We start from the raw sequence: 6,482 nt of genomic DNA, 5'->3' as shown, positions 1-6,482 counted from the left end.
CACACCACCAGCCCTATGGCAATCCAGTGCCCTTGATACCCTTCTCCCATGGGTGCCATCAAGCAGGGACACGCTGACGTCCCAACGGCCATCCGTCAGAGCAGGGGACGGGGGCTGAGTGGGTCGCTGAGCCGGCCGCACCCTGCTTCCACTGAGACTCATCAGCTGGGTTTGATCACCGGCTGGCCCGTGGCAATAATCTTCCCCTCCCTCCCTCCCTTCTTCCCTGCCTCCGTCAATTCGACAGCTGATCCAGCACTCCTCCCCCTCTTCCTCCTCCTTCGACGGGCCACCACAGGGCTAGCCACTCCGCACGCCACGCAATCCTGACAGATCCCTCCGCAGACTGGGACGATTTCATCAGCCGCTTGGTTCCCCCCCCCTCCTTCCCCTGTAGAGCTGTGGCTGTGGGCCATGCTAGGGAGGGGAATTTCATCAGTACCTTTTATGGTGTTGGAATATAACACTGGTTTACTGTATGTGGTTTTCAGGAACATGTATAAATATGTGCTGTGTGGATTCTTCATACTTGTATTCCTTTCATCTGTTTTATTGTGGTTGTTTGTTAAGCACTATGACATCAACACTGTGGCATCAACACTATGACATCATACTGGCATAATCATATGTCAAGGATTTACCTCATACATCCATATAGATGTAATTCTATTTGAACTACTCTACTCTGTCACACTTCAGGGATGTTTCTTCCAGTACATTCTTTGGGGTGATGTGTGAAAACAGGGAATTTCATCTATTTTCTTTTGTTGTTGTGGTAAACACTTATGTTACTGTGCAGCGTCATATGGAACGAGCCAGTTCGTGACTCTTGAGCGCCCTGATGTTACACTACTGCTTGACAGGAGTTACAGTGCGTTAATAAATTCAGACCCTTCTCGCTGTTCCGCTCGCCATTATCTTATTGATTGAACATTCTCATCAGGCCTTATTATTGAGGGGGACCTGGAAATCACCCATAAATCAAACCCCAAGTGGCTCCTGGGTAATAAGTCGGTCTGGATAGGACCCCCTCCAGCCAACCAGCTCCTAGCCAGACTTAGGTCCTGGCAGAAAGCAGAGAAAAGCTGCTCTGCACAAGCATCTCCACTGAAAACCCTCTTCTGATTGCTTAGAATATAATACATTGAATATATCTTTATTCACACACATTCACTCACGTTTATTCACGTTCACTCACATTCACACACATTCACACACGATGTGAGTAAGACCTTTAAACAGGTCAACATTCACAAGGCCGCAGGGCCAGATGGATTATCAGGATGTGTACTGCAGTTGCTGACCAACTGGCAAGTGTCTTCACTGACATTTTCAACCTGTCCCTGTCCGAGTCTGTAATACCAAAATATTTTAAGCAGACCACCATAGTGCCTGTACCCAAGAACACTAAGGTAACCTGCCTAAATGACTACCGACCCATAGCACTCACGTCTGTAGCCATGAAGTGCTTTGAAAGGCTGGTCATGGCTCACATCAACACCATTATCCCAGAAACCCTAGACCCACTCCAATTTGCATACCACCCTAACAGGTCCACAGATGATGCAATCTCTATTGCACTCCACAATACCCTTTCCCACCTGGACAAAAGGAACACCTATGTGAGAATGCTATTCATTGACTACAGCTCAGCATTCAACACCATAGTGCCCTCAAAGCTCATCAATAAGCTAAGGACCCTAGGACTAAACACCTTCCTCTGCAACTGGATCCTGGACTTCCTGACGGGTCGCCCCCAGGTGGTAAGGGTAGGTAACAACACATCCGCTACGCTGATCCTCAACACAGGGGCCCCTCAGGGGTGCATGCTCAGCCCCCTCCTGTACTCCCTGTTCACTCATGACTGCACGGCCAGGCACGACTCCAACACCATCATTAAGTTTGCTGATGACACAACGGTGGTAGGCCTGATCACCGACAACGACGAGACAGCCTATAGGGAGGAGTGTGGTGCCAGGACAACAACTCCTCCCTCAATGTGATCAAGACTAAGGAGATGATTGTGGACTACAGGAAAAGGAGGACTGAGCACACCCCCATTCTCATCGACAGGGCTGTAGTGGAGCAGGTTGAGACCTTCAAGTTCCTTGGTGTCCACATCACCAACAAACTATCATGGTCCAAGCACACCAAGACAGTCGTGAAGAGGGCACGACAAAACCTATTCCCCCTCAGGAAAGATTTGGCATGGGTCCTCAGATCCTCAAAAAGTTCTACAGCTGCACCATTGAGAGCATCCTGACTGGTTGCATCACTGCTTGGTATGGCAACTGCTCGGCCTCTGACCGCAAGGCACTACAGAGGGTAGTGCATACGGCCCAGTACATCACTGGGGCCAAGCTTCCTGCCATCCAGGACCTCTATACCAGGAGGTGTCAGAGGAAGGCCCTAAAAATTGTCATAGACTCCAGCCACCCTAGTCATAGACTGTTCTCTCTGCTACCACACGGCAAGCGGTACCGGAGTGCCAAGTCTAGGTCCAAGAGGCTTCTAAACAGCTTCAACCCCCAAGCCATAAGACTCCTGAACATCTAATCAAATGGCCACCCAGAGTATTTGCATTGCCCCCCCCCCCCCCTTTTACACTGCTGCTATTGTCTGTTGTTATCATCTATGCATAGTCACTGTACTCATGTACATATTACCTCAACTAACCGGTGCCCCCGCACATTGACTCTGTACCGGTACCCCCCTGTATATAGTCTCGCTATTGTTATTTTACTGCTGCTCTTTAACTTGTTACTTTTATTTCTTATTCTTATTTATATATATTTTTAAACTGCGTTGTTGATTAGGGGCTTGAAAGTAAGCATTTCACTGTAAGGTCTACACCTGTTGTATTCGGCGCATGTGACAAATACAATTTGATTTGATTCTCTCACATTCACCCTCATTCACTCACATTCACTCACGCACACTTCAGCAAAATATTCTGTGAAATGACCAGGGTTATAATTCAAGAGTTAGCATTCCGCACTGTGACTTTGATCGCTTTCTCTCTTGCACTCTTCCCTCTCTTTCATTCTCTCCGACTATCTCTCTCCATTTGTCCGACACACGTAGGCACGCATGCACGCACACACGCACGCACAAACATGCACAAACACACACAGGGGGATTAAAAGAGTCAGAGGAGCAGCTGAGTGGCTGCCTGCTGACGCCAGAGTGACAGAGTGCACGGTTGACATCCAGAGTCGTCTGCATGTGCTCTTCGATGTACAGCGGGAGACATGTCTCTTCATTGTCACGGTCTATAACCATCTGTATTCTGAGAGCAGTAGTCAGAGCCACCTAACCTCAGACATTCCTAGACGTGACTTGGTCTAGGCCCAATGTGACACGAAGCACACAATGCATCATCCAAGTTAACACACTATTTCTAACATGACATATGTAAATTAGACAGGTAATATGTGTATATTGTGTCTGTGTGAGTGTTTAGGGTACTTGTGGGAACTTTCAATAAATTCCCTGGTTTTCTCAAAATCCCGGTTGGACCATTCCTTCCTGGAATCAGGAGGGAATAAGCAGGAAATCCGGCGCACCTCCATCCAAACCAGGGAATTTATTGAAAGTTCCTGGAATTTTGCAACCCTAATTGTGTAACATGTTGTGGTTGGGTATACGTGAGTTAATAAATAAACAGTTGGCTAGTGGTGCTGCAGTGATCATTAATCCACTTAGCCAATAGGGATTAAAGCTATCTGAGTCTCTCCTTGGCTTTGGACAGAACAGCTACCTGTCACTATCACATGGACCGCCTGCTGTGGGGAGTGTACGTTTGTAAGAGAGGGAGAGAGAGAGAGAGAGTAGATAACATGACTGCATATTGTATGTGTGTGAGTACGTCTGTGTGCGTGTGTGTGTGTGCTGTATATGTGTATATGGGAATGTATACGTGCTTCTACACCTGCATTGCTTGCTGTTTGGGGTTTTAGGCTGGGTTTCTGTACAGCACTTCGAGATATTAGCTGATGTACGAAGGGCTATATAAAATAAACTTGATTTGATTTGAGTACAATACCATGTTTAATCCCCATGAGGATCTATTAATAACAATCGGATGAAAAAACAGAGCATCACTTCCTCTAATTTCCTGAGTGGTCCACACTGGATGCGGTAGAGGTCACATGGTCAGGTCAATGCGGGGGTCGGGCTGGTGTGGTGCTCTGAGGTCACAGTAGCATTAGTAACCAGACACCAGTGTGCGTTCCCAGTGACGGAAACCGGATACCATCTTTGGATCTAGAGGGCACAGCATGGAGGCCATCCATGCAGTTAATTTTCTCTTCAGGCACATAGGTGTCTGTTGTCAGCCCATCTGGTTGGGGAAAACCCCTGGTATTATTCAATACCCGCTGGATGGTTATGCAGTGGATTTTCATTGAAAATGAACCAGTGATTGTATTCTTGAATGGAACTCTTAATGAAAGGGTTGACCGCCCATTCACAACTGGAGTGTAATACCCAGGGGTCCTCGGATATCCAATCATAGAAAGCAGTGTAAAATGAATGATTAATTTATACTTCCAAACAGAGGAAGCGAGAGACGGGAGTCTGGACCTCCCTTGAATCAGTGCACCTCAGGGGGGAAATTGAATAGAAGAGGGTCATGTTATTTGGTGCGTTATGCTGGTGTGGGTAGGGGATTATGGGTAGGAAATCAGGGTGAGCTGGGGGACAGATGTGGACAGATGATACGATGGGAGGGAGGGGGGTACAGGAAGGGGCCACCCGCTGTGTGGACGCCCATACTGGGACCAATCCCCCACGCCAAAAACATCAAGGAGATTAAATGACCCGTGTTTAATATCGAGGCTGAGTATGATGATGATGAATTGATGTCAGAGGTCAGAATTTGGAGTTGTCGAGATAATGACCATGTTAAAACCATCTCCAGAATAATCTCACGCCACTGTTTTTTTACACTACTTTTGGTGGCAGCAGTGAGATCCAGAGTATAAGGACAGTAGTCCAATGTAACCTTTTTTTTAAAGTGTGCGAGTCATAAGTATCTGTCTTTGGGACAGAGTGCAGATTGACTCCTATTGGCTCAGGTTGGCTCAGAGGGCTGCCTGCTGGGTGGTGCAGCGGATATACGGCAGAACTGTTCTCTTCTCTGTGAAAAATCGGCCCTGACAGATACAGGCCTCTGTTCGTTAGCAACTCTTCGCCTGCTAAGGTCACACCTGTTCTTTTTCTCACCTGCGGTGGCAACTTTCAGGACTTCCCACGCCTGACAAAACACATTTAGAATGCTAGAACTGCTCTGCGGAGTTCCTGAAATTGCATGAGTAACACGGTTTTGCTCTTTTTATTGTACTGTTTTTACAGTATGCAGTCTTTGAAGAGCTCACATAAAGAGCTCCAGTGATAGTTTAGCTCTGCCAATATGCTTTTTATTGGTGGCGAGGGTCTTCTGTTGCACTGCTTGACTATCTATCCTCTGGCACTTATCTGTTTTTTAATTGGTTGGTTTTGAGATGCTTTATAAATATGGGCCTTGAACATCAATACTTTCCATCTCATGTATTTTAGACAGATCATCTAAGAGGGAGAGAGATATTTAAGGAGAGAGGCAGAGAACGAAGACAGTGACTGAGCAACAACCGTCAAAGAGAGTAGGTAGGCAATGCGGATGCAGCAACATTCCTCACAATTCCCACAGGCTGCTTCAGCTGTGACACGGAGGTCATCCTTGTGGTTGAACACAGCGGGAGAGAGCCTGTGCTCTTGAAAAACCTTTGAGGACAGTACTCTACAACCCCGCCCACTGGCAATAAGAGGGTGAAGTGAGGAGATAAAGGAGAGCCCATGGGAGAAGCCAAAGCAGAGAGACTCTAGTCCTATCTGCCTAGAGTGGGGGGGTTTAAGCTCAGATGAGACTTATTTAGGGGATTGTAATCAGGTGTTACCGGTCAGATCTGGCTGCCTTTGAAACCTCTCTATAGCCCAAACACATGAAGTCAGATGTTCCTGAAATTGATTCACCTGATCCCCACTCACAGTGATAGGAAAAACCTTTAGTGTTTTAGGATAAACTAGCTCGTCTTTTTGCCAGTGTTTGGCATGGATACTCGTAAACAACCGGACAGAATGAGCTTTGGTAATTCCTTAATGACTTTATAGCCGTCACAGCATTTGTCATGTGCAAAACTACTGTACTGTTAAAAAGCCCTGAGCTGGCCATCATGTCCTTATGTGATGTCTGCTTTTTGAGTGACGCTAATGCCACAACACAGGACTAAAAAATATGTCTGATACAAACGAAAGTGTTGACAACACCGAAACACCCGTCGCTGCTTTAACAGCACTTCTCGTGGACATAAAGGAAGTTAATGTCAGATTCTGATGAGCTGGCTGCTTACTCAAACAACTGAGTGCTGCTAAAAGTACACACACACACACACACACATACACACACACACACACACACACACACACACACACACACACACACA

The sequence above is a fragment of the Salvelinus namaycush genome, chromosome 29, assembly GCF_016432855.1.
Source record: "Salvelinus namaycush isolate Seneca chromosome 29, SaNama_1.0, whole genome shotgun sequence".
Lineage (NCBI taxonomy): Eukaryota > Metazoa > Chordata > Actinopteri > Salmoniformes > Salmonidae > Salvelinus > Salvelinus namaycush.
This window is presented reverse-complemented; position numbering follows the sequence as displayed.